The sequence below is a fragment of the Cygnus olor genome, chromosome 3 (genome assembly GCF_009769625.2).
Source record: "Cygnus olor isolate bCygOlo1 chromosome 3, bCygOlo1.pri.v2, whole genome shotgun sequence".
Lineage (NCBI taxonomy): Eukaryota > Metazoa > Chordata > Aves > Anseriformes > Anatidae > Cygnus > Cygnus olor.
In genome coordinates, this window is record NC_049171.1 from 110,928,070 (window position 1) to 110,954,586 (window position 26,517).

Genomic DNA, 26,517 nt, shown 5'->3' on the forward strand with positions numbered 1-26,517 from the left:
AAATGTTAGCTGTGATTAGTTACATAATCCTACATTAACCTGTAAATTAAAATTCCTTGGTGCAATTTGATGGCTGATTTAATTTTGTCTTTCTTTGTTTGCCGCAGGCTAATTCCATTATGAATTCTTTATACAGCCTTTTCCCTCAATGATTAGCAGCTTCTACTCAAGTTCTGATTACTATTGTACACTTAGCACTACATAAAGCTGGGGATTAATATTCCCCTGAAGAATTGTTGCTATGGATCTGCTCTATTCCTTCTAAGAGATGTTTCTGCAGCTTCAATTGTCCATAAATTATGATCTCTAGTGAATTATCAGTGGGAGTGAACTAAGCTTAACAAGCTGAAGAGAGCACTCTAGTTCTGAAAGAAAAAGGGAGAGAGAGATAAAAAGATTCTCAATTATTAATTGCGAGGTTTCCATAATACGGAAGTGGTGATATTTTCCCTATCTTCATTCCTGTGAGCACGTAAGAAAGCTGGGTGAGTCAGAAACACACAAGTCCTAACCCCCTCCAGCACTTAGAGATAAAACTGCTGGAGGATCTTAATTATAGGTAGGCGGAGGTGGAAGAACAGCCGCATCTTGTTGGGTTTTAAGTTGGTGTTTTGGCTCTTCTCGTTTCTGTTTCACCATCTCTGTCCTCCGGTTGAGTTTTTGGTCTGTCAATAGCACGATTAGTAGCCTGGCTCAACTGCCTTTAAAATATAGGTGGGATTAATAGGGGATTTAATTGCAGATGTCTGAAGAACTTTCATATTTGGAGAGGTTTTATGAAGAGACAGTTATTCCAGTTGAAATTTGTGAGCACTTTGCTCTGCTCCCATCTGTTGCCCTTTGTTAGGGTTTTAAAGTCGTATTTCTCCTACTGATTCATGGCCGTTTTGCTTCCCCTCCCTTGAAAAATCTGTTTTGAAGGCTGGACTGCAGCGTTATTCTTTCTTGCTGGGTTTGTGATCTTTTCCTACTTGTGACGATCATGTCCTTCTGCTTTCCAGCCACAAGCCAAACAAGCTCTTGCTCAAACTTCAGGCTGCGGAGGGTCAGGGATAAAGACAGCTGCCGACACGACTTTGAGTGTACCTCCTTCTCAGAGAAGTCCTCGGGTGGCACAGAGCTGGCTCCATGAGAACTGTGCTTGGCTTCAGCTGTGCAGGAGAGAAAGGGGAGGTATTGACCTTCCATCACTGACCAGCAGATGCTGGGCTACCCTGGATTCACTCAAGGTATTGCATCAGAGCGTCTTTGTCTGTTCCACACCAAAAGGAACATAAAATCAGTTATTCATCAGACTTTGCCTTGCTTTCAGACATTGCGATGGCTGTAGTTCAGCTAGACCTGAGGTTTGTTTGAGGCTGTCGTGGGTATTTTTATAAATACCCGTCTTTGGTATTTTTATAAAAATACCCTTTGATATTTTTCCAGATGTTCTTTAACTGATGGCTGAAGAACTGGCGGACGGCATCTGCTAAGCTTCCTCATGCATTGTGGTGCACTGTCTGTAGTGGTAGAGCATATTTAGCAACACAAAGTGAGAAGGACTCGGTGACTCTCGGAGTTTCTGCACTTTCTTGAGGGTTGGCAAGTAACCTGCCCTAGCCCACAGATGTTGTTCAGGCGATGGAGCCAACAGTGTTCTGGTGTTCCAGCCCTATTCCAAGAAAAAAAAAAAAAAAAAAAAAACTTCTAAAGTGTGACTAATAGAAGGTATTTTTTTTGTCTCTTTCAAAGCCCTGCTTGATAACATTCAACAAAGTTTGTATATGCATTAAATTAAAACCAGGGACTGAGTCCGACTGGTGTTTTGTGCTTGCAGCTAGTGACGGAAAGAACAAAGGTGCGTTAGTTAAATTAGCAGATCTGGATTCGTTGGTCTGCACAGTCCACTTCATGCTGCTTACTGAAGCTGCTGGAGATTCCCATCAAACAATTCCCTGTGGAGCCACAGTGTTGCCTATTGTCTTAGACCATAGCACAACCAACAGAAAATGACGTATATGGAGCAGTCAGGACTTTGATTATCCCCAAATGCTAGATGTTGTGGCTGGGAAAATTGAGGCAAAGTTGGAGTAGTCCTGCAGAAGGGCCAAAACCCCGTCAAAATTTGTGATTTTTTTTTCTTCCTTTACCACCTATGCATTCTCTGCAGCACTCAGAAGCTCGCTGCAATGGAGAATTTGAGCTTATAGTTTACACTCTGACTGTCATGTTGAATAACCACTAACAGATTATTCTTGAAAAATCTGATCTTTTTTTCTCTCATCCTACTCTGTTGTCTGCATGGCATCCTTTTTGCTATCTGTCTCTCTCTGATCTTCCTTCTTTGTCCCTTCTCATTTCTGTTGTGGGACAACCAGAACCACGCACAGTTCTCCAGACACGGATGTATTACGGGTTTTAAGTCATAATCGCTTGATCTTGCATTTATTGTCAATTTAGTGCCCAGTCACCTAGTGTTGAACAAGTCCTCGTCATTGTCTTTGGGTAGGAGGACCCTAACATTTGGCCTCATCTGCAGACAACGGTTCTTCTGTCACTCCTGCTAAATTGACAGTGATGGTAATAGGCTGAAGTTCCTTCTTACACGTTGGTTACTCCTGTTAGCTGGTGTTAAGGGTCACAGAGGTTGCTACAGTGAGGGTCTTAACTTCTGCCCCAGGCAGAGTCCTGTCAGTTGAATTATTTACTCATAACAGTTGCATACTAGGCTGTGATGGCAGCTACCTTCCCCCCCCCGCCCCCCCCCCCCCCCCCCCCTTTAACTTGGGTGTTGTTTACCACCAGTTGGTTTTCCTGACTTCTCAATTTTCCAGCAGAGATCCTAGTTCTAGGATTTGCTCTAAAGTTCACCTTGCATGTCACTGGTCAAACCATCAGGGAACAGGGAGCTGAAACAATCACTGCTCTTATTCCTTTTGTTGTTGTTGTTTTGTTTTGTTTAGTTGGCTGGAGCTGGCTGTGCACCAACCTGAATTCAGTAGGACTTTTACCGTGATTCAGACCAATAGGAGAGCTTGGTTTCAGTTCAGGTCTGGTTCCTTGTCAGAGATGAGCCACATAAGCCCTCGGTCTCTGATCAGCCCCCTCCAGTCATCCACATCGGAGTGCCTGATGTGTCTCTGATGTTATTTCTGCCTCTCTTCCATCCCCTAAGCGCCAGCTTCTCTCTCCCTCTGCTCTGTCGCATTCAGTGGACTAATTGGTGAAAGAGGGCAGCAGAGATCCTTTTTATTAGTGCATCTGCCTCAGCTATGAAGAGGAAAGCTCCTAACCAGTGAGCAGCCCAAAGCAGCACAGTGTGGAGCTGCCCACACTAACTCCAGGAGAGGAGGTACAAGGATGAAGAATGGTGCAGCACAGCGTAGAGGTGCTTGTGTGTGTGTCTGTAAAGCTGTGTCAGCACAAAGCTAGGCCTCCCCTTCGTTACTCTGCCACTTCTCAACTGGTTAAGGAAAGGCCTCAGAATGATATTGATGATATAGGTAATAGCAAATGTGATGCAGCTGCAGGGTGCATGAAGGTCTAGGATGCCTGTGCACTTTTTCTATAGGCAGACCAGTCTCTGTACTTATAGAAACAATGTTCAGTAGCTGTTAGTGGACCTTTCCAACCTGAGAGGTTCGCTGAATGTGAAGGTGACCCAAAGTAGCCTCCTTTAATTCAATTCATTCTGTCATTGAACACAGAATCCACGAAAAGCTGGGCTGGAAGCAGTGTGTTATGGCAATGCAGGTAGGACAGGTGATTCCTGTGGCACGTTCGTCCACAGGAGGGACCCTCTGAGGGCCGCGCGGTGATGGAAGCTGCGTAGCTCCTCAGGGTGATCTGTGCCTGTACTTCCCCGCATCTGCTCAGTTCTTAGCTCTTGCAAATGAGGCTTAAGCCTCGCTGCAATCCCATCTCAGTTTTGCGCTGGTGCGTCCACTCCGGACAAGCAGAAATGCTTTTCTTGCACCATGCTGGTGTTGTGTACTGCATGAATGCCTTTCTTTTTTTTCTTTTTTCTTTTATTTTTCAGTCCATCGTTTCTTCCTTACACTAAACAATCTGGTTATTTCAGTCTCTCCCTGTAGGTTTTGTCTTCTAGACTGACCATTTTTGTTTCTCTCCAGGCTGCTTTCTGCTAGCTCCACTTCTTTCTTGCAATGGGTACAGGGCTTGTTTGGAGCCTGATGGGCACTGAGGAGAGCGGAGTAGTTCCTCTGTGTGATTTGCAGGCTGTATGCCCTGTTTATATATCCCAGTATTATGTTTTCTTTTTGTCTCAACAGCAGAGCCATGTTGACTCTGATCTAGTAGCCCCTAAACCTGTTTCTGGGGAACTGCTGTTTAGCCGCATGCTTCCTGTGTTTGAGCTGTTCAGTACTCCAACTCTCCAGTTGGAGTATTTACTGTATGCTTTTCTTGCTTGTCTCTGTTTAATTTTTCCCCATTCTTTTTGGGTCTGTTTCTCCGATTTGTCAAGATCATTTGAACCGTCTTCCTTCAGGTCTCTGCTACTGTGAAGCGTGTTAAACTTTGTGCAAACCAGTGTTATGTTTTTGCTCTTTCTTGGTTTTAAATTGGGCTGTCAAATTGTAATTCCTCCTCTTACACCATGAGCAGCTGACATACATTGCTCCGCAGATCCTATTGCCCATGTAACCTTAAATGAAAATGTTTCCTCCTTTGGTGATGGCTTTACTTCTGCCCATTGGAAATAAACCTGGAATTTCAGGGCCAGGGGGTAATTTGTCGCATTTAATCTTTCTTGCTTAATTCACTGTTTTGTTTGTTTCTAAGTCAGATTGTGGTGACAGTGTGGCATTTTTCATTAAGCCTGTATCTTCTTTCAGGAAATTCAGGTGACAGTGGAAAGTGGCTCCCTAGAAAACTTCATCCTCGCCCGTGCCTGACTTCCCCAGATGTTTTTTAGCTCAGAGGAGAGATTTACTTCATCTCCCCTCCCTTCCTGTCCTCCTCTCTAGCAATGGCAATACTTCATGAGGTAACTAGACATCAGAGATACATCTTGCAACTTCCTAGCTGAGTTCTTGAAAACATTTAAGCAATATGACACAACAGGCAGTGCATTTCTCAGCAATCATTGCACATCTCACATAGCCATGAAGGGCATCAGCCAAAGTACTGTAAGTGGCTACCAGATGTTTGAGTGCAAGAGAAGGGCAGACTGGCTGTGGAGAACAGTAATAGAGACAGGAAAGTAAGAGGATAGAGGCAGCGTGGATGAGAAGATTTACGGAGTGTTTTAGAAATAAATACACTGTCAACAGCTCATCACATGTCCCATTCATGCATTTACTGAATTCTGCTGAAGTAGATGTTTAGTTAAAGAAAATGAACTTTTTCAGATCAGTTGGTAAACCGCTGACATATTTGTTTCTGGCCATAAAGTTGTCTGTAGCAGGGTGGAATGTAATACTTGATTCAAAGATTTATGGCAGGGATGAATTTACTGGTCAACTAGATATTATAGCATATTTTCATGTACATAATCTGAAGATTATGGAAATGAAACATCTAAATTTGAAACATCTAAATTTTGATCCTGAAGCTGTGTGGGCTTTATAAATGACCTGTTTGGCATAGAGATGTTTATCCCAGAGCACCTTTCTCAGAATAGTCCCTTTGCATCTGTTTCCCCATAGCCTGCTTAGCACAAAAGTGCATGCTGCTTTTTGTGGAATGGTTCTTTTAATGGAGAGTGGCTGATCTGGAGTGAGTGAACATTTTTATGTTGGTATCTTTCCAAGATTTGTAGATTCAGTAGCTCCTGAGCTTCTCAGCAGCGGCCCTGATGACCAGAAACCTAAATTCTGATGGCTGTGGACTTAGTATGGACCCAGTGATGAAAACAGGCAAGGGGCCGAAAGTCCTATGTGAATATTTGCAATTCTTGTTAACCTCAGTGGAGCATAGCACACATTAAAATTACTTTGGGACCTCACCATCTTTTCAATTAAATTACTTACCTGTAATGGCCGTGTATTAAATGTTAATATCCTCTGTTCCTTTTTATTGGATGCTGTTTACCACCTATTACCTTTCTTCAGTTTTCAGCTTTTTGTTTCTATTTTCATGTTTAAAGATAAACTAAGTGACAAACAGAATCTTGACAGAAATGCCAGCAGAACAAAAGCAGCCGTACTGCTTCAGACCAAGGGTCTGCTGCAAATCCGGCATCCCATTTCCAATGGTAGCTGTAAATGGATGCTTAGAGAAGATTAAGCATGCACAATGCTTTCTTTCCAAATCTCTCCCAGCCCGCTAGTACTTTCAGACCAAAGGATTTTCTGTACCTGGTGTGGTATTTCTATTAGCCCCCAACAGATCTCTCTTCCAGGTACTTGTCTAGTTTCTATCTTGAAACATTGTAAATATTCTCTAGTGCCAACATGCTTCCTAGAGGGGGTCCACAGCTGGCTCTTCATACAAAGGGGGTGTCAGACCTCGTTTGGTTTGGTTTGAATTTGTTCCCACCAGCTTGATTTGATGACCCTTTGTTGTAGTTCTTCAGGCTATGTGCAGTTCTTTAGATTTCTATCACCTCTGAAGTAATTTCTCTTCCCAGATTAAAGAGTTGCAACCTGTCCTTTGTGTATGTGTGTGGAAATACTGCTCTGATTGCAAATGTGCGCAGGTGAAATTTAGCTTTCTGACTGGGGTGGTTTATCATCCTTTGACTCTGTGCGACTCTGCTGCCACAAAGGAGGTGGCTGAACCCCCCAGGTTTGGTTCATCCACATGGAGATACGGTCCGAGCAACTCCGTTCTGCAATCAGTCAGGCGTTTGTGTGCTTTTTCTTATCTGTTCACAAGAGTTGCTGTTGGTCATCTCTCCAGCGCAGAAGCTGAATATTGTGTTTCTGCTGTGTTCCTACTTTGTGCTGGTGTAGAGAGATGAATTGTGGACAGGTAGCTCTTGAGTTGATACAAATCAGCGTGGTTGCATTGACTTCAGAAAAGTCGTATAGCTAGGTTAGCGAAGTCTTTTGACATGTCCGAGAATTGCTTAGTTCCTTGTCATAAAAGTAAAGTGTGTGCCCAACTATGTGTCTTCCAAAGAATGATGCTGAATGGGGGGTTATGCAGTAAACCATCTCCACAATACGATATTCCTTCTGCTATGTTTCAGTATATGCAGCAGTTGAAACGTGTACACGTGCATTGTTGTTATTATAACCCCCAGTGAACTCGTCTCCCCAGCTGGAGCTCAGATATACAAGATAAATTTAATTGAGCATACTTTCAGCTGGAGAATTTGGACCTTCTTCAGGCTTCTCAGGTAAAGCAGCGTGGTTTGGGCTGTTGTTCTCTCTCGCTTCTCCCTTGAGCTATGCAAAGTCAAATACTGTAAACTGATAAACATTATTCTGACACTGCTAACACTTGTGTAAACTCTGGTGCCGTTCCCTTCTTAACACCTCCCACTTCCTTGCATCCGCGTAAATTCTCCGTCCCAGCATGGTGCTCAAAGGTCCGATACGGATCATGTACCGTTCCCATACAATGAATGCTTTCTTTCCATCTTTGCTGGACTCTGGAACTCTTTTGCTTTGCTTCTGTTCAGCGCTGAAACTCAGGCCCGCTTGCTAGTGATTTATTGGGTATTCAGGGTTTTGGGGGATTTACATTTTCTAACTTCCCTTGAAGGCATTTGTGTTGCTTCAGAAGGATACAGTGGTTGGCTTTTATGCAGAATAACTCCTTTTGCCATAATTTGACTTCCGAGTTCAACAAATATGCTTACCTTCTTCATATAACTATTAGTAGTGCCAGCAGCATTTTGGGCCTGAGAAACAATAAAAGGCAAGTTTCTATTTAAAAACATAATGGTTTTGCTTTGGTCTTTCTTTGCTCTGGAAAGAGAAAAATCTACGTCTGTTTGGCCCTGGTGGTTCATTGCCAATATAGATTGAAGTTCAGCTTTTCCTTATTACTTACCTGATTGGAAGATGCCCTTTCCCTTCTACTCAAGGTCTAGGCAAGACAGGAGATCCAACTCTTCTCCCCCATACATCAGCATTAAGGATCAGCCTTTTTTTTTTTTTTTTTTGGAGCATTTCTGGGAATATTTATGAAGAGATTCCATCCTTTGGTTTAAAGTCCTGCTTCTTTCTTCCCCTCCTCTTTTGTCCCCCCCTAAATCTGTTTCCAGTTTAATGAAAATTGTTGTTTAGCCTTTGGTTCAGGGACCCCAAAATACTTTCAAGGGATTCCCATTGTTGTTTGTTTTCAACGTGAATCCAACAGCACTGAACCTGAAAAACATGTTGCTCTAACTTGGTTTCAAACCCTAGAAGGTTTAAGTCCTGGGGAAGACGTCTTCCTACATTAAAGGCTGAAGAAGCCAGAGGTTGGGGTGTTACTGTTGCACATCAGGCTCCTCTTCAATGCATGGTTAGTGGTAATTTTCCTAACTGAAATAGGAAGGAACTGTTGTATTATGAAATGTTACTGTTGGCGACATTTTGGAATTGATTTTTTTTTCTTTGACAATTTGTTCTCCTAAATATCTGGCATCTTTTGTAAGCATGAAAAGATTTAAAGTATGATCTTGAAGTTTTTTGTGGCTTTCTTCTGGATTTTTCAAGAGCATCTTTCCTATTTGAAAGGTGCAGCCCCTTGAATTAAACACGGGAGAAGTAAACGGTTGGAGCTGCATGTTCCCTGGTGCTTGTTTCCACAGCTCCATCTCTAGTTTGGGACCTGTTGCCTTTCTCTCATTATTATCAGCCTAAGAACTTGGATGTTTTGCTGTCCGGGACTGGGGGTGCTATACTGCTTATATCCTGCTGATAACCGTGGCAAACAGCACAGTTTGGAGCCCTTGCGAAGTCATAGTTCCTTGTCGCTCCCCTCACAGGGGCAGGAAAGAATATAAGCTGGCCTGCTACATTAGAAGAATTTTCATGCAATAATTTGAAGTGTCCAGGCCACAGAACACAAAGCCAGAGGCAGGATTAGTGAAACTGGATGCAGTTCCTAAATACTCCAATTTTAACAGCAAATAATTTCCAAGCAGTCCCTTTCATCCGAAGAACGCCTAGCTAGAAAGTGCAGGTAAGAGCCATCCTTTTTTTCTCATTCCCTTTCCTCCTCCTTGAGGAGGCTGAAGCACACCTTGTTTCAATTTGCCACTGAGATGAAGCCATTAGAACACGATTCTGCCTCTGTGATGGTTCACCAACTGTAGTAAAAGTAGCTTTCTTCAGCCTCCTGTCTCAAGCAAACGAAAAGATCTCTTTAGGATGTAATGTCAGTTTGTTTTATTTTGCTCTAACATCCTCTGGCCCAAAGTGAATATCTAAAATCCATCAGACAGTAGCACTTGTAATATTTTTGAGTAAAGCTGTTGAACTTAAGCTCCTGTAAAACCTATACAGCAGTTTGTCTTTCTTTTAGTATCATTGTTGCATGCTATCATTTTAATTGTAATATTCTTTCATGCAAGGCTTTTAAGGATTACTTCTTGAAAGGTGTCGGAAAGGTGAAAATGATAATTAAATCTTATCTCAAGTGTAATTTTATGGTTATATAGTACTATTCCCCAGAACTGGGGTTTTGAAATTGTTGTGGGCTGTGAGCAAATCTCTAGGGTATAACTGAGAAGGAAGTGCTAAAACACAACTCTTTAGCCCAATTATTTTTATGTCTGCATTGGAAGGAATTTCCAGCTTCTGGAACTTGTTTGATCATTTCATGGGTGTCGTTAAGTAATTATTTTAAAAGAAATGTTCCTATCCTTTAAATATTGCTTTGTTTGTCACTGATTGTTGGAAGCTAGAGAGTTGAAAGGATTCTGTCTGAATTCCCAGAACCAAAACATGTGTATGGGCTCAAGGAGGCAACTGAAATGTCCCATGAAGTGACTTCAGTCCAGAGCCTTTCAGTATATTCTTTTTCGGTATTAGTTAGAATTATTTCTGAGACAAGATTATTCCAAGCTATCCCGAAAGAGAAATGGTAATCCATTTCTGTAGTTATTGAAGTATTTGTAAGGCTGTACGAAATTCAGATGGTAGTTTAGGCTGAGAAGGACAAAATTTAAAAGAAGATTAAAGGAAATGCTTCAGTGTTCATCTAAACTAAACTTTTTCTTTACTTTTAATAACATTTTTCATTCTTAAAATAATAGATTGTTTTTAAAACACTTTTGGAACAATATTATGTTTTTCATTACACCCCCAAAAAAGATCTTATTTATTCATTTTTGCTGAGAAAAGGAAATTTGTTTTCTATCACCCTGAATCTATGTAGTTTAAAGCTCTCTTTCATATTCATGTAGCTGTAGTTAAATCTGCAAGGTTAGATCAGGGGGAGAATCAGAGGATGTTGCCTCTGCAGAAGCTTCTCACAGCATGGAGCTTGCTTCAGGTAAGTTAGTTTGTTAGTTCAAGCCTGCAGCCAGCTGGGTCTCGAGCCAAACCTACCTCAGAGCCCAGCCACCCCGTAGCCCTGGCAGTGTCGCTTCCCTGTGGGTGTTCTCTTTGAGCTGCATTCAACGTTCACGATGAAGCTCGAGCTCCTTCCTGCGTGCTATCTGCAAGGCAGCTTAAAAGTGGAAATTAAATGCGTGCATCCACATCTCTCGGTACTGATGTAAGCTGAAGGTACTAATGGAGGAGCTGCTGTCTTGCTGCAAAGTGACTGTCCAGGACCTGGCCAAGTTGTGTAGTGAATCTCAGACCCTGGTCAAGAAATAGTAGCCCGCAGAAGCTGCAGACAAGTGTCCCTGCAGGCTCGCCCCTGTTGGGAGCAGGGGTTAAGGGTGTGTTTTGGAAGGGTTCTCACTGCATGCTGCTCTAAAGGGTGTAGAGTATGTGCCTGTCTGGGAGCTCTGCTCCCAGGTGGAAGTTTATGCAGAGAGGCAAGAAAATGGGAATGGTTCCTTACACTGCTCCCATGCATGCTTTGTGCAGATGAGAGGAGGCAAACCGAATGTTTCTGTTACTCATACGTAAACCTGCATATTATTACATTTTCATCAACAACTTCTGTGAAATGTCATTTCTTTTATAACTTTTTCCTTTTCTTCTTTGTATGTATCAAACATGATTATTCTTACTGTCGAAGCCCTTTACAAATCTAGGTTTAATTTTTTTAAAGAGATTTAAAAAAAAATAAATTGTATGGCTAAGTCTTATCTTTTAAAACTTCCTGATAAAATATAGGTCTAGACAGGGATTGGTTATGTAGGTATTGGGCCATATTTCTTTTCTCTTTCAACCTTTGCAACCTCATAATTGCATGACTTCTCCCTGACATTAATGAGAGTTACACATTCGTAAGGAGAAAAGAGCACATTCCCACCCTTTTGCTTTACAAACGTATCCAGTAGATAATATGAAAGGCTTTCTATCCCTAATGATTTTTTTCTAATGTTTGTTTTAAAAAGTGTTCCTCTGCAGGGGGTTGATCCAAAGCCCATTGAAGTCAGTGGGAATTTTTCCATAGAATTCAATGAACTTTGGATCTGGTCCTCAGATAGCTCCGGGAGGTAGCCTTCTCATTTTTTGCAGCTGTCCTTGGGGGCGTTGGAGGAGAGCTGCCGCGCTGCCGAGTCCATACAGCACGGAGCATGCTATTGATTATAAAGCAGAACTCCTGCAAAATTTCAGCTGAAGGGGGGTGGGAGGTTCCGCCTAATAATCAATAGCACAATATGGCACTATATCAAGGAATTGGCTTTTTAACAAACACTTTTAAAGCAACAAAGGCGACTACATGGTTTTCATTTAAAGGGCAGACTCCCCTTTATTCTTGGGATTCCACGCAGATTAGCCCTGGTATGTCCTAGAACAGTGTACTGAACATATTACTGATGCTTTCTGTTTTCTTTGCAAAAGCAGCACACAGAGTACCTGCCTTGCTAAATGCAGTGAATGAGTTTTATAAGTTTGCTTTGTAAACACAAATGTACCCTGCTCAGCAGGTTGCAAGTGAGAGATCTTAAAGTCAGAAACCAAGTAGTTTTGAGGGAAGCAAATTGAAGATGGTGATCCTGTGGAATAATAACTGTCTTCCAGTTCTGCATCCTCACAGCATCCAGTATTATGAGTCCTCTTTCACTCTGTTTTTTGTACGTACCTATTCTATTGCTTATATGTTAAATATTTACTTAACTGTCATAGGAATCCACCTTCATAAGGACAGGCAGTCTGTGTGTATCCTTGGGCTTCTTGGCAGCTCCTGCACACCTTTCCATCAAAGCAGATCTGTAAAAGTTTGGATGGAGTGCCTGGCTGCAGGGCTTTACCGGCTGCATGCACCTGGACCTGTCTGCTTGCAAGGAGTCACATCGATTTTTGCCTTGTAGGCATTGCTCAGGTTCAGCACCAGTTACACAGCTGGGGGCAGAGGACATCTTTAAACAAATGTGCACTTGCATCTTATCCCAAATGTTAAATGCATATCTTGACTGCAAAGCTGTTTAAGTAGTAGTAACGCTACAGTTGGTCGGGTACAGTGATGATTTCATCCAACACAGGGTTAAAACCCCTAGTTTCTCACTGCATTAATTGATTGGTAGGATAAAGCAATAAAAAGTCGTGGATTTTTGTATTCTCTGCTTATGAAAATATGTAACAAAGACCCCCAGACATCTGGATCCCAATGTTAAGGTGATACAGGGATCAGAGGGTAAACAGTAGTTAGAGGGCAAGTCATCAGCAGTGACAATTTTCTAGAAATCAATTATATGAAATAATCAGACAGGGCCATACTACACTGCACTTAGCACTGTCTGGCTCGGGCAGCGGGCGATAGAGGATGCCAGGCAGAGCATAAGGACTGGCTGAGCAGATGCTGCCTGTAAGTGTTCTCTCAGCCTATGGCAGCTGGTTGCGATGGGCCTGCCTGAAGTGCTCTATTTACTTAAAACTTGCCAACACACAACTTTTCCATTCATCTTTTGGCTGAGCGGTGATGCTTTCATGGGCCAGGACTTCCACCGGGGAGAGCATCTCCCTTTTGTCTTATTCCATGCCCTTGAAAGTTCATTTGGCATCCCTCAGTTCATGCTTGGAAAACACTGACCTTCTTGGTCACTGTATTCATGGCAAGGTTTTGGCTCTTTCCAAGTCTCTATCTGTCAGAAAAGTGGGAATTGAAGGACAGATGGTGAACACTTTCACACTTGTATATAGGCTTGTTCTGAAACAAAGCCATTGCTTTGAAATATTAGTGCTTCTCCTTACAGAACTCAGTAATACCTGCGTGTAGGTTTGTGGTTAAGAAGTCTCATGCAACCTAAAACACATTTGCTTTTGAAATTTAGCCCTTGGATTTTATTTAGGTTTGACTGAGAGACTGTAGGTGCCTTCTTACTGTTGCTTTATTCTCATCTGATAGGAAGATTATCCTGTCTTTTTTAATGTTCTTATTTGTCACGATGACATTATATACAATAGTTATGTTTGTATCTCTGCTGTATTTCTGCCTCTGAGGTCACCCGGCCTTCTGTAACAAATGTCAAATTCCTCCAAATGTTTTGAACATTTCTCCTCCTCCTCTCCCTCTTTATCTGGCTTGGGTAGAAATTGAATAGATCTGATTAATGGATGGGGGGTGGATGGGAGAAGGAATCACGCAAAGCTTCTAATTACTTTAATCCCTTTTCACATAAAATAGGACAAAAAGAAACTAATTCCCCAATGTAAAATGAAGACAGCCGCTGGCACGGGAGCAGAAGAGCTGCCTGCGGGGCTCTGGGTAGATGGATGCAGCGGGATGTCTTGTCCTGGTGCTCCACAAGCGATACAGTGGGGTGGCCTCTGGTGGTAACATACACGAGTCAGCTCTCTTGGTGGGTTTGGATGTTACTGCTGCTGCACTGAGTGACATTTGTTTGTTAGGGATGAGTCTGGGACCTGGGGCAGAGGAACACAGCTAGATAAACACAGCTTCTGTCTGCGTCCTGGGTGGATGACATGCCTGGGCAGAAGTGGAGAACCCGGGGCTGGTCAGGGCACCCCAGCGAGCCTGTGGGGTAGGGAGAAGCCTCTGCAGCTGAGGGTGCTTGTGGGCTGTGCTTCCTCGGGGTGCCTGGTTTTGATGTGCCTGCTGACCCACGTGCAGATGAGGTGCTATGGTTACTGTATGCAGGCATGCGTTTGTACCTATACAGTGTATGTATATAAATATACGTATATAGGATTTTGTTTAGCTCGTCCCCAAGTTTGTGTCCTTATTATACTTACCTCTGTGTTCTTGTACGTGCTTGGGATTGTTGACCGAGTTTTGATTTCCAACCGATGAGTCTCCCTCTCCATCCCTGTAAAGTAGGAAGAACTGGGTCTCTGGGTTTTGTTTAAATTGACTTGGGGAGCCCATTGGCACTGCCAGTTCTCGAAGTTTGATACGTATATGCTTGCACCTACAGATGCATTTAAATCTCACTTCTGGGACTTTTTTCCCCCCACCCCCTCTGCTGAAGACTTAAATGCTTTCCCTTTTTTCATCAATAGCTCTACAAAAGAAGGAAATTTATATTTAATGAGGGCCTGTCTCCTGGTGTTTACAAATTCCTCCGTGACGAGCCTACAGCACTAGCACATGGAGACATTTATACTCTAATAGGATTTACCTTTACAAATATCTGAAAACCTTTTAAAGCAGAGATTAAATTGTTTAGCTCAATATTTAATCTGTTACTTCCTCTTTAAAGATGCCCAGTGGAATTTGTCATACACTGTGCTGATAACACATAATATTGATCAGTCATAAACATAAAACAGAGAAATCTCAGGAAGTCTTCTGCAATCCTTTTCTTTTTAATTAAATTTTGATCTGAACTGCTTTTGATTAATTTTCTTATTTGTAAGTATGTGAATTCTGGGGGCCAGCAAGTTTCTTAAGTTGCCTGGCATTGGTCTCTGGTGAGCGGCTTAGCTCAGGAACAGTATGATTGCATTTTTATGGTTTTCAGATATTTAATAGCTTCTTCCTGTCATTTTCTGAATGAGTGAATAAGGTTTAGCCCTCTGGGAGCCAGCGCAGCATCAGAGAGTGGAGAAAATGACTCGGATCTGTGTACTTGACTGATTGCCTTAGTCTTAATTGTTCTCTTAATTAGCTGCAGTAGCAACTGCATCTGGGGAGAGATCACGGTATTGGTAAACAGCTCCACCTTGGAGCTCTGTGTAATGCCTCTTGGAAACATGACAATGAGCTCTGCCTCTCCGCTGAGACAGAAACCTGCCAAATCTGCTGCCCCCGAAGTCTTTGGTCTCCTCGTGTGATCTGTCACTCTCATGCGTGAGATGCGGGCCCCTGACTGTTTGTTCTTAAACAAATTAAGCTTTAATATGCCAAAAGCCAGCTTTATTGAGTGGAATGAGGGAAGGAGAAAACAAAAGAGTGCTGGAGGAAGGTTGTTCAGAGAACTTGAGGGTGTTTCCCAGGTTAGAAGTGGGAGAGAGATGCAAGATGTGCTCTGGTGACTCGAGGAGGGGTTTAAGTCTTTTTATGGTGGGAAACCCAAGCAAACCGAGGCCAGAGAAGGCACCCTGCTTGCCATGGGTATCAGCTCTGGTCATTGGGGCAGGCTGCTGCTGCTGCAAGCCACCCGTGGCCTCCACAGGGATTTATTTGTTGTGTCTGTTGAATGCAAAATACTGCACGTTAGTGGAATTGTCAGGCCTCGTTTCCCATCCGCTAAGTGACTGAACAAAACTCTGGGACTTGCACTGGGGGATATGAGTTTAAGGTTGTGTTAACGATTGTGTGATTTAGATTTGTGACTTGATGCTACAATGTGGGCAGAGTAAATCAGACATGATGGCAGGTCACTGAAGCTGGTGGTTTTGAAGACTATCTGATAATTTTAAGGAGCTTTCGTTCCTTAATGCCTAGACCAAGATAAAGCCATTCATTTACATAATGAGATAAGACAGAGGTTTTAATTCGTCACCGAGTCCAGACCGTGAGGGCCTCCTTCAGTGCCCATGGTGCTCAGTGCATTGTGACACTGACAGCACAAGTGTGAGTTAATGTGAATTCCAAGTCCAACTGAGGCACGTTTGGTTCTGGGGACAGAGTTGTGAAAAATGGTTAGTTATTTTTAATTAAGTTATTCTGCTTTTTTTTCTTTGATAATGCAAGCAGATGAACGTCTTGTAGTATTACAACATTCCCTTTTCAATAAACAATGTATTTATGTGCTTATCCAAAAAAAAGATTGTTTTGTTGCTGCCAAAAGTAAGTGCCTGGGAAGGCGTGAGCAGATTTGCTGCTGTCTTACTGACTTTCAAAAGACATAGTTCTAGACTGGTGGGTATTGCTCTCCAAGTGCCATCAGTGCCACAAGTTACGTATTTCTACCTGTCAGAGATGTTTAGCTTATGACATTGATTGCCACGTTAATGTATTATAACTGGGTACTGATAATTAGCGAGATGAACTTATATAGATTAAGTGTAATCTTGTCCCTGCTTACCAAGAATTTGTGGCGGTTATTTAGCACTGCAGCCGCGTTGGATTTGCATCACTCCTGCAGAAATGGGTCAGATACCCTTCCTCCCAAAGGTTTTCAGCGCTGAAACACTGCCGCAGCCAGCACTGAATCACGTTTGCTCTAAAACTTGTATTGAACCCCCTGCTGAACTCTTGGCTGCGGACAGGAGGCAGGTTCAGGCGCATAACGATCAGGTAATGTGCATGGGATAAAAAAGGCCGTTTAGGCAGGTTTGTAGTAGTTAATTCTGAAATTAGTAGCGATGGTTAAACTACATTTTATTATATTAAGGGCAATAAAATTCTGTAGGGATCTGTGAATGCTGGAAGCCGGTATCAGCAGTGGTTAAAGCTTTATGTCAAATTAACCCATGCTATGAAACAACCTGAAATTAAAGCTGGAGAGAAAATACAAGCTAGTTAGGATTCTAAGCCTGGCTTTACTGCTTTTAAATTCCTGTGGAAAGCTGAAAGGACAGATCAGATTTAAGAAATAATTCTTAGGCGAACAAATTTAATGCCTTCGGTGTAACTGTAGTAAGTGGCCTTTCTGCTGTTCTGTGACCGACACAAGCATGAAGGTTATGGGAAAGAAAGGTGAGAGGATGTTCAGTGGGGTGTGTGAGTTTGGGGGAGGTGTCTCTAAGTGGGGTGTCCTCTCCTAGTTTCTGCTCAGCCCACCTGATAAAACGTGGCAGTCATAGGGGTGGTGTGGTAGGTGCTGAAAGGATGAATGAAGGGTTCTGCATGCAGGAGGGCTGTGAGCTTAAGATTGGTTAGATAGGATGTGTGGCTTAATGGAGGTGAATAAGCCACTGAAATCTTAAAAATAAAATCATTTGCCTCGACCAGCTTGAAGCCTCGTGGCTTATGTACTGACTTCTTTTGGGAACTGTGTGACAAATATGGCCAAATAGGTTTCATGGATCTGTGTTCCCTGTATCCTCTGTGTGACGTGATTGGGTTATTCTGGGGCGCCAGCAATCACAATGAAGCTTAAATTGTTGGATGCCTTGTGCCTTCACAGCACTAGGGAGATGCACCAATATAGGTTTTTCATCTGATGCTGTTAGGTGAAGATAAAAGTTGGGATATATAATAAGGAACTCTTGGGTGTTTGCAAGGCTTTTAATCAATGCAGAAAGTTGGTGTGTTTTTTTTTGTATATTTTCAAATACGTTGTTCTGCATTTCTCAGATTTATAGCACAGAAAGAACATGCGCTCACTCTTGGAAGACACTTGTCAGCTCATTCTCTGGTGATGACTAATGAAAGAATTCATGCCTTACTGTTTAAACCAAGCTGAAACCCTAAGCCTCGGTGAGCAGGCTATTGCCACAATTGTACTGCTATAAATCCAGAGTACTTCCACTGTCATCAGTAAAGTGAGTCATTTTGGGGAGTCCTGTAGATCAGATGATCTAATGGAAAGATTACTTAAAACTCATGGCTTACTGAATGATGTGTTTTAAGGGCAAAACCGAGCTAGCAGCTTCTGGTTTATACAACTGCTTCTGGTTTTTGTTATCAAAGTGGGTTTACAGTTTCCTTTGCGTTTGCCCTACAACATTTTTAAGGTAATTTGGGTAAATAAAGTTTTTAACACCACACACCACTTGTCTTGTGGGCAGGAAAGTTTTTGTTGGAAATGGACACTGGTGCTTGTTAGAAGAGCCATCGCTGTCTGAGGTGAAGAACAGCGGTCACTCACGTGCTGAGACTGGAAGGTGCTTCGAGCAGGGACAGTGTCGCCAGCACTGGGGTTTATAAACCCAGAGGTGGAATCCAGAAAAAGTAATCAGACTTGGGTTGTGGCTTTTTGGTTTTGTTTGATAATGTGAGATTAAGAAATAGTGTGCTGGAGACTTCTCATTGCTTGCCACCTACCTGGGAAGCTTATAGAAGGGCTTCTGGAAGTCATAGCTAAGCTTTCCTCCACTGTTGCTTGGTATCATTTGATGGGGGTGTAGAAAGGATGCTCAGGCGGGAGGGCTGGGGCTGACCACAGGCTCTGGGATGAGCAGGGGTCTGCCTCGGGGTTTATCACAGCCTCCCTATCAGTGTGTGCACAGGGAGGGCAGAGCTGAGGCGCTGTATTTACAGATAATCCAACAGAAGGAAGAGCGCCTTGGGTCTCTCCTACTCTGCCAATGGGCCAACATAAACATTGTGTCTAAGAAAATGATACGACAATCTGGGCAATAACGTAAGGTATTTTTTCCCTTTAAATGAGTACACTGTATGGAGTGAGAAACTGAGGTTTTGGGATTGAAGTTTGCACCTCCCTCCAACATGGGACTTTAGGAGAGGGGAATGTGAGCGTTTTTGTCCTTAAACGGAGGGATATTGCCCAGCTGAATTTCACATTCACATGTTATTTGTTTAAATGCTACCACGTTAAATGTTAATAGGATTTGTTTTTTTGTGTCTAAACTGCCTGACCCATCTAGTTGAGCTCATGCTCTGTTTTGTAGGTGACTGAGCATGTTGTTGCTGCTCAATAAATAATAACTATCAACATCATTAAACTATTCCTCTGATTACTAAAATAATCTGAAAGCGTAAAGGAAATGACTTTGTGTACCCGTTCCTATGTCTTGCTGGTGTCAGAAATGTCACTTATTAGCTGACTGCCTTCAGCACTTCTGAAAATGCTAGTCTTCATTAGAAGTTTTGCAATATATACCTGTGGAAAAAAATACAGCTTGTGATCACAGCCCTTCAAGGGGCTGCTCCGAGCAGGGCAGATGTAGATTGCTCTCTCCTGGAGCAGCTAGAAATGGACAAATGCTTTTTTGGGCAAATGCTGTATATTGGAAAGTGTGATTTCCATATAAATGGTATTGACTTCACATTCTGCTTTGGAGATTAAGGAGAAAGGGAAAAAGGAAAAAGAAAAAAAAAAAAAAAGAAGCAGAGGATGCAATGATGCCAAAAACAAAGGAAGAGGAAAAGAGGAGACTAAAGAAAAGCATAAAGGAAAGACAGGGAAAAAATAAGAACATAAAAATTGTAGGGGGAGGGGAAACAAATGAGGCAAAAATATACACCCAAATCTCAGTGTTAGTTTAGTTTTCAAAAGCTCTCATCTCAGTAATGATGTTTGTTGCACAAACTTCACTATAGCTGGAAAAAAAAAAGAAGGTTAAATAGTACCAATTAAGCTCGGGGGGGGGGGGGGGGGGGGGGGGCGGGAGGGGAGTCACTTGATGCGAGTTGTAAGAAAATACTATTTTCAAATATATAGTCTGTAAATTTTAACTAGAGTCAGGCGTAGTGACTCAACATACTTCTGATTTTTTACTCAATGACTGCAATGTCTGCTGCCTTCTGTTCAGAATATCTGAATATTGCACCCTTCTACATCAGCTTAATTCAAACAGCAGTCCCCAGCCTGATATATTTTTTCTGGCTTTTTGTGACATTCAGAATTGCATCGAGTTTCTGGGAGGATCTTCTTCAGAAAACGTTCTTTAGGGTAGAAAAAGGAGAAATGTTCCTTTTATAGAGTAATTTTTGTGGAGCTTCGCTACCTTGTGTAAGCTTTGTGAAAGGTTTTCTTGCCAAGTGAGAGATGGCTGTATTGGGTAACATCCACGGTGAATGCACTAGTTTGTTATTAAATATATATATAAATAAATAGTCAGAAAGCTCTTGCTTATTGGGAACGTCAGTTCTGCTGTGAGCACAGATGCATTGATTCTCTCACTGCCTGTGGTCTGGAAGCAGCGGAGTCACGTTTTTGGGTTGCTGCGCTCCCCGGCGTGGGTTTGGTGTGTGCTCAGGGATCCCCGTGCTCCACAGTCAGCAGCATCGCAGATGTTCTTTGCGTGCTCGCTCTGTGTCCCAAGTAATGGATCGTGCTGTTAACCCTACTCTCCTTTTTTTCTGCATTATTCCACTATGTTATTATCCGATGTATTGAGGGTTCACTGTAGTTTAAAGTGGGATTTTCTAACCCAGTGTTGTAGTCATAAATGCTAGCTGCCGAGACAGGTGTGGGTTTATGAAGAGGAGGAGGGAAAAGCTGTTTTGCTGCTGCTTGTGATCCTGTTTTATAAACTTGCTGCTCATTCTTAGAAATCTGAGTCCCTTGCCCTAGCTTTCAAGCTTGCTGCTCGCTGTCCATCTTAAGCCCTGCTGTCTCCATCCCTGACCTGAGGAACTGTGGTGAAATGAGAACAAATGAGCTCGACGTTGCCAGACTCACGCAAAAAGTTATGGAGGGTAGGGCATGCCTTGTAAGCTATGCTAAGCAAAACAGAACAAACAGACCAAAAATCCCACCCTCTTTTTTTATTACAGCTTTTAAAGAATGAAAAGCTAGTTTTTGTCCCCAAACTATTTTTGCATTTGTTTCCGTGGGTAGATGTTGTACACGTATGCTTTTACTATCCCACTTCGAGGTATCTGAAATCCGTCTTGCATATCACTTTGCTTCTAAAGTACCCCAAATTTCACTTCACAGTGAAACAAATTTAGATTAGATTATGGTTTAAATGACCTCAGTCTCTTTCTGTCCTGTGTTTGACTGCTACTGATAAAACTACAGTTACTGATTCATTTTAATTTACACTGAGGCAATAAAATTAGTCAGGGCGTGTAATCTTTGTAGTGATTAGCCAAAAGAGAAACCTGAAGTGGAAGATCCAGATCTGAATGCGTAGTTGATTCACAATGAATAATTTATTCAATAAATTGTTTGCACAGATTGTAGAATTCTCTGATTTATTTGCTATGTGAAGTTACTCACAAAGTTCTCCAATTAATAATTCATTGTTTGAAGATTGTTCATAAATACTTAGTTTCATGCACTCATGACTTGCAATTCATATTTTATCTTTGTTAGTTTTTTTAACCCGTTCCCAGATTTGGACAAGTGACTATTGCAATTCTATTGTCAGGTAGAATAAATGTGATATATATATGTATATAAATTAAATACTTTCAACATTTGATAGCTTGTGCTATTCATGTACGAGGATCAAAGTTTGGGTGTATAAGTAGGCATTCAAATCCAATTTCAGTTAAGGATGGATGATATGGAAGGTCAGTCCAATCAAAACCCCAAATGACAGCAAAGGCAGCCAAAAAAATCTGTGTTGCTGCATTTAAATGCATAGCTGTGGACAGGTTCCCCCACCTGCCACTGTCTATTCAGTTCTCCAAGACTCCTACTCGGGTCAGCATACAAGTCCTTATTTGTCATGAATTCACAGGATGATAGGAAAGGTGACCGAGGTTTCCTTCAATGCGTAGAAAAGAAGAAATACTTGGTAACACTGAGAAATTTTGGCTTTATAGTGACCTTTACGTGTCTGGAGGTGAAAATCTGGCATTGCTGGAGATAATAGCAATTGTCAGTATCTTTTTTTAAATTTTGTTTTAAGAATAATGACTAATTATTCAAGTAGCATACTAATTACATTTATGTAACTTCCTGAGCAACCTGTAGAGTGAAAATCCAAAGTATTTTACTCAAATATTGACAAATACAATTCATTTATTTTGTAGTGTACACTCACTACTAATACCTGGCAGAACTCTGTCATTATGAGTTTTTGGACAGGAATTCCCTCTGTCCTTGACAGTCCAAATTTTCTGTGTCTTTTTGAGAATCTTCAAACCCAATCTTAGTTCCAGCGATTTTGACCAGAAGCCAGAGTATTTTATTGAGATCTAGTAGCAAGTGGAGGTAGGTTAAAAGTTGTACCAGGTGGCTGGAAGAGGGCTGAGCAGACATATGCACAGAAGAGGTATGGCAGTGATTCTGATTAGCACCCTCCTAAACCAGAAGAGGAGGCATAGCATCTTATTTTTTGATATCCAAATTTGAATTGCTGGTTGAATATTAAGAGTGACTTAACCTACTGGTGTGTCTCCTTTATTTTGTCAAGAACAGATTTAATCAGACATAAAAATCACATAAACAAATGTCCATGATGGGCCAAATTCCATCCACAGCTGAAGGCACATTTGGGAAATAATGGCCCAGAGCCATTTCAATGTAAGTGTTCCTGCAGTTACTTTTTTTTCCCCCCACCAACTCTCCATTGTATTATCTTTGGAAGGGAATTAATAATGTTGAAATACTTTAAAATATATATATATATATATTACTTCAGTGATTATATTACCAGAAACCCCCTAGGATATCCTTGCCTCTTTTTCCTTAACATGCTTTCCCCCCGCCCCCTGCTCTCTGGTGTTTTCTCTGAGAAAGCAAAGTAAAAATTAAATAATGTTTGACATCATTTGGTTGGACTTGTGCTCAGATTCTCTGTATTATTCATGCTGTTGTTCTTCTTTTTCTTTTTTTTTTTTTTTTGTTCACCGTTATATTTTATTTACTTTAATGAACTAGAGGCTGGGCTTCGGCCTGAGACTGTAGAGAGACCTGGCGTGCTCTCAAACTATTGTTTTGCTGTGGTTGAGATTAACGTCATCAGGATTTTCCTCTCTGTTATTTATTAAATCTTTTCTTTCCTCTCTCCTCCCTCCCTCTCTCATGTGAGGAGTTACCTTCGTGATGGTAATGAAATAGAAACGTTATAAAAACGGCAAATACAGTTCACTCCCCCCTGCCTTTGTGTAGGGAGGCAAAGTCAGTTGTAGAAGACCTGAAATTTTACTTGTTTCTCTTTTTCAAGTCTGAGTTGGCTTTTAGCAGTGGAAATCCGTACATATAAACTGGTCTTATGTGTGAATTCCCTAATTCTCATTTTCTGCAGAAATTTCCAGTCAGCAACAGCACCATGCAGCAGTAGCCCTAGCTAACGAAGCCAATGTACACATGTGGTGTTAGTAAAATGGTAGTGGAGGACAATTAAAGACCTCTGCACCTCAGCTGCCAAGGCTAGAATGGAAATGGGGTTGCCTTTGAAGGTCCCAGGTGCCAATCAAGTATGTCTTTGTGTCAATTTGTTGAGCCAAGTGTGCAGTTAGGCCTGTGGTCAGTGACAGAAGGCCTGCCACTGGCCTTCTGCTGGCGCTAGGCCTTCAGAGGTGCCTGTCAGGTAGGAAACGCCACACAGAGGTTTTAGACAGTACTTGGGCTGTTTCGCTTTGGCCCGGTATGTATAATTTTGGGGAAGGGTGCATTTGGGCATGTGATTTGGTATTCATGGGATAAGAAGTCTGAAAGCAGTGTTTTTAGTGCGTCTAGAAATGTGAGTGCCCCATTTTGGGGTTGATGGCTATTAACGTGGAGAGGATTTACACCTTGGGCTTTGAAATAGTGCAGTCTCTCTTGGTCTGTGGAGATACTCTAGATATTCACAGCAAAATGAGGCAGATGGGGTGACAAGGGTTCCTTCCTCAGGCCATCCTCAACCTCTGCTGTCTTTATTAAAAAAGAAGAGACCCATCTTTTGAGAAGTACCGGTCTGTGTTAGTGCTTTCTGTTTTAGGAGGCAGGATTTACCATACTGGAGGTCTTCAGTGCTGGAACAGAAGGGCATGCTGAGACTGTAATGAAGTTCCTCTCAGAGTTTTTCTCCAACAGAAGTAGTACTCAAATTATTTTTTTAGGCTGTTCATCAAATAAGAAAATACCAAATTCTCAGGTGGGCTCCAGCATTCTCAGGCTGTTAAAGTCAAGGCTGTTTTGTCTCTGTATTTAAGGAACTTGGTTCTTTATGAATATATTTCCTTAGTGTTAGTATTTTTAATCCTCCTTCTGCTGGGAAGACTTTTGTACTGGTCACAACGTGTTAATCTCAGACTGAAAGTCAGGATCTCTGAGCGGATCTTTGAACATCTGGTGAATCCATCCTTGTTTGTTTTAGGTATCCATCCTCATTCGTTTTAGCACAAATAGGGCCTTGAACACCCATGTTTCTTCTGGTCTATCCTTTAGAATTACCCTTTCTCCCCAGCTGCTGCTTCTGGGATAGATAGTCTTACAACTCATCCAGTTGGGTGAAAAACTCTTCAGCTTTATGTTTGTCAGCCCTGTGGAATAGTGTGGCTGGAGATTTTCCACCTGTATGTGGTGTGAGTGGGGATGTGTGGTGAGGGCATCGACCCAAAAAGGAACTTTAAGACTTTAAGAAAACTCAGTCTAATCCACAGGCTTCTGGAAAATATCTCAGAAAGACTTATGGAGGAGTTGTATGGAGATGGATTTACTCGGAAGACCTGTCAGTTGATGCTTTGTGATAGCTTCTTTGCAACAGGATACCATGGAGTTTCATTCTGCTTGGTGGTGTAGCGTATCTCTTTCTACTTCTTCCGTATGCCATGACTGTGGAAGGCACTGTTTCAGGGAAATATTTGATTTTTATAGCAGATGTCTATTGTGTTTTGCTGTCTACAACCTTTTCTTAGGTGCCTGTAACAGGAATTACAAATAACCTTGTCACAGTTAATCCATACGGAAGCTGCACAAAGGTCATTATGTGGGGAAAAAAAACACAAAGCAAGATGTGGTCCTCAAGTTGCTGCCTCCCAAAGGTTCAATTAAAGATAAAAGCATGGTGATGATATTTCTATTCTGCCAAGTGTACGTTACCTTGGGCTTGGCACCATGCAGTTTTCAGCTCGTAACAGCTTGGTTTGATTCTGAATACAAGGTGTGTTATGGTCACCTTCAGTAATGCCCTGCGCAAATGAGGATGTGTACCAGAGCAGTCCATATGCTAGCGTGTTGAGCTGTTCAGGGAGTTCTCCCACATGTCCCCGTTGGGGTGAGGCAAATTACTGCCATGGCCCAGTGCATCCCCTAAGAGCTCCAGTGATGGCTTTGGCCTAGGCATGCAGTTGCAGCTGACATCCATCAGGTGGCATAAGGAAATGGAGTAAATGCAATTACAAAAAAGTGCGATTTTTAGTCAGCAATGAATTTAATGTAAGTGGTGCGGGGGAGTGACTGCAGCAGTTGCTGTAGTATTATTTCTAGTAAATCAAAAAATGCCATTTGCACATTGACTCTGTTTGCGGATAACAGCCTTCCATCCATATGTTTCTGGCTTATCCTTGCAGCTCATTTTCTAAATAAAGTTGAAACCTAACTAATATGGGATTGGGCCTCTTGCTGTTTCAGTTTGTCAGACTTTCCAATAAAAAGCCCTGTGTACGATGGCTTCATGCTTTTGGTATGTGTCAGAAATAGTTCTATGCATATACATTACAAAATTAGGATTTAATTTTTGTTGTGCAGCCATAAAAAATTAGATTATATAATTATTATGTTTTCCTTTCTTATCTTTTATATTTTTAATATAATTTTTGAGGATGCCACAGGGCACTCCTGCTGTGAATTAGCTGCAATAAACTCTCTTAAACAGATAAACATCAAAGAGCAGTAATGTTTTAAAATGAAGCAACCTGCATTCAAAAGCCAATTGCTTTATGTTGTAGGTCGTAAGTGCTTCAGCTGCTAAAAGTGAATGGGGTTTCTCAAGGGCACAGAGGAGCTGCGTCACTGGGATTTTAATGCAAAAGGGATTATTCTAGTGAAGTTGCTAGCAAAATTCCACTGTTTTTTGGCTGTTTCCAAGCTTCCTTCTATTTTTTTTTTTGTTCGTCTTGGAGGTTATCAGGATGTAAGGATATCTTCTATTACCACGAATCTTACAGTTGTGTGTAGACTGTTGATACTGAAGGGGTTCAAGCACATCTTGTGTGCTTTGTGGTGACTTCTGGTAAGGCAGTTGATTAACTTTGGTGGAAACTGGAGTCAGATTTTCTCCTTTTTAATTAGTTTAGAGAATTTACAGTAGCCTGGCATTCACTCTGAGCCTTCAGCTGCCATCAAGAATGGAAGTACCAAGCCTAGCTTCTATTCAAATGCAGTAAAAGCTACAAGAGGTCCCAAATTTGGATTGTGTGTGTGTGTGTCTGGGTGTCTACTTTATATAGCTAAGACACCTTTCTTGATCTCCTAGGGCTAGGGCTGCTTAGAAAACTTCCCCCTGACAGTAGTGTGATTGCAGTTTCAGCAAGTGCAGGCAGCCGGTGTTGCCCAGAGTATGCTCTGTGGAAGGAAATAAGACCTTGTACATAAACAGGAGGATGCTCAGGGCCTTATGGTAAAGGATTATGTTTTGCACTGAGCTC

General features: G+C 41.9%; 1 long non-coding RNA gene across 5 annotated transcripts in view; it reads left to right on the forward strand.

Moving 5' to 3' along the window:
- Positions 1–26,517, forward strand: part of LOC121068122 — a 151,138-nt gene that overhangs the window by 5,534 nt on the left and 119,087 nt on the right. For all 5 annotated transcript variants that reach the window (XR_005818618.1, XR_005818615.1, XR_005818616.1 and 2 more), the window contains one exon: positions 1,002–1,229. This is a non-coding gene — a long non-coding RNA (uncharacterized LOC121068122). The remainder of the gene's footprint in view (positions 1–1,001; positions 1,230–26,517) is intronic.